Source organism: Dasypus novemcinctus, chromosome 3 (assembly GCF_030445035.2).
Source record: "Dasypus novemcinctus isolate mDasNov1 chromosome 3, mDasNov1.1.hap2, whole genome shotgun sequence".
NCBI lineage: Eukaryota > Metazoa > Chordata > Mammalia > Cingulata > Dasypodidae > Dasypus > Dasypus novemcinctus.
This window is the reverse complement of record NC_080675.1, coordinates 96,357,169-96,359,287: the sequence shown is the minus strand read 5'-3', so window position 1 is coordinate 96,359,287 and position 2,119 is coordinate 96,357,169. Positions and strand designations below refer to the sequence as shown.

The following is a 2,119-nucleotide window of genomic DNA, read 5'->3' as shown; positions in this document are numbered from 1 at the left end:
GCTTCCCGCGCGCCGGCGCGCCGGCCGCCTCCACCGCGCTCTCCTCTCAGGCCCTCCCGGTGGCGTCTTCCCAGGCGCAGCCTCCAGGGCCTCTGAGCGAGCAGCGCCCTCCTCGCCTTGACCCCGAATCCTTCTTGCTGTGGTGGCCGCAAGGCGCAGTGGCGTCAGCCCCGACGCGAGAGAGCGCTGAGGATTCCCTGCTGGCCAGGCAGGGCCCGAAGCTCGGGGTCGGCCAGAGGCAGACAGGGCACACCCGCCAACGGGAGCCTGCGGGACACCACCGCGGCCGGCCTGCTCGCACTGACAGGGCCCTGGCGAGGCTACACGGAAAACAGTCCCCTGGGGCTCGTGGGCTTCCCGCGAGTCCTGGGGCCGATCCTCCGTCCGCTGCCAGGCATCCCTCCTGCCAAGGGCGAGCCAGGCCTGAGACTCCTCAGGGTGCCAGGGCGGTCGCACCAGCCACGAAGTGAGCGAGAAGGGAGCGAGCGCTGTCCCTTTCCTTGGGCCAAAGGGAACGCGGGGAAGAGCTTGAGGTGGGGGGCAGCGGAGGGGTGGCGGCAGGGAGCTAGAGAAGAGACACAGAGAGGGAGAGGAGAAAAGGGGGAGGGGTGGAGAGGGGAGGGGAGGGGAAAGGAGGACAGGAGCCTGGGGAGGGGGGGGGGGGGCGGGGGCGGGGCGGGGGAAGTGGAGAGAAGAAGGGGAGGGGAGGGGAGAGGTGGGGAGGGCAGGGAGGGCGGGGGAGGCAGGTTCGGATCGGGAGAGGAGGCAGGGGACAGGAGGGCAGGGGGCCGGCCGGGAGGTGTGGGCAGGGAGGGCAAGGGAGGGCGATGGGTGGGTGAGGGCCCGGCAAGGGGAGGGAAGGCAGAGCGTCGGCAGGGAAGGGAGGCAGACGGGAGGGAAAGGAAGGGAGCGGAGTGGAAGGGAAGGGAAGGCAAGGCACAGGGCACGATGGCAAGGGACAGGAAAGGAGAGGAGCGGACGGGAACGGGCAGGTGGGGAGGAGAAGCAAAGGGTCGGGCCGGGAAGGGCAGGGACACGAGGGGCTCGTGGGAGGGCAGGCGTGGAGACAGGGAGCCAAAGAGCCTGGGCCACCACGGGGCTAGGGCACACAGAGAGCTAGAGAAAGCCAGTGAACGGTCGAGTGTCCTGAAGAACGGCATGGAGCTGAGTGGGCAGGGCGAGGCTGACCCTTTGGGCGAGTGTCCCGGACAGCAGCAGCGCCGGCAGCCGACTTGGCCCCGGGGAGGACAGCGCTCTGTCGGAGGCGGCGGGCCTCCCGGGCAGAAGCGGGATTCCAAGCGGAGCGCGGACTGACGAGAAACCAAGCGGACCCAGGAGAACACACAGCGAGTGGACAGGGAGAGCAGACAGCCGGGCGGGGGAGGCGGGGGAGGGCGGGGGAGGGCGGGGAAGGGCGGAGAAATCCAGGCCAAATAAAGGAAAGGAAACAAAACCAAGGGGAGCGTGGAGAGTGGTTGTGGGCGAGCGGCAGGAGGGAGCGGGTGGGGTTTGCGAGGGGCAGGTGGGTTTCCGCAGGCGTCACTGGCCTCCTCCGCAAGGAAGGGAGAGGGAGCGAAGGGCTGTGTGCTCCTGGTGGCGGGGCTGGCGGCTTGGGCCTGTCCCAGGCAGCAGAGGGCCCTGGGCTCCGGCCTGGGCTCGGGGTCGGGGGGGTGGTCCCAGGCAGCCAGGAGCGGTTGGTGCGCGGCGGGGTGCGGCGGGGTGGGGCGGGGGGGGGGGGGGGTCGACGGCAGAGGGGCGTGGGTGCGGTGCGGGCCGCAGGGTGGCCGCCGGTGGCGGGCAGGGTTGTTTGTTCAAAAGACTCAGGCACTTCCTTCGAGCCGGAATCGAACCAGCGACCTAAGGATGTCCGAACTTGCGCAGTCTACAGTCCTCCGCTCTACCAGCTGAGCTATCGAAGGGTGCGAGGTGCCCGAGCTGGAGAGTCTTCTTTGGCCCAAAGGACGCGGGCCTCGGCACCCGCCCTGGCTGGCTTGGCAGCCAGCTGGCCGAGTCGCCGCCCGCGCCTCGGCCCCGCCCCGCCCCGCCCCGCCCCGCCCCTCCCCACTCCCACCACACCACGCCACCACACCCGCGCGCCCCGCTCCTTTCTCCCCGGCCT

At 70.8% G+C, this 2,119-nt stretch overlaps 1 non-coding gene across 1 annotated transcript; it reads right to left on the bottom strand.

Moving 5' to 3' along the window:
• Positions 1 to 1,829: 1,829 nt before the first annotated feature.
• TRNAY-GUA (transfer RNA tyrosine (anticodon GUA)) lies at positions 1,830 to 1,919 on the bottom strand. The gene is given in 2 exon segments: positions 1,830 to 1,865; positions 1,883 to 1,919. It is a non-coding gene; the product is annotated as a tRNA-Tyr (tRNA).
• Positions 1,920 to 2,119: the final 200 nt, after the last annotated feature.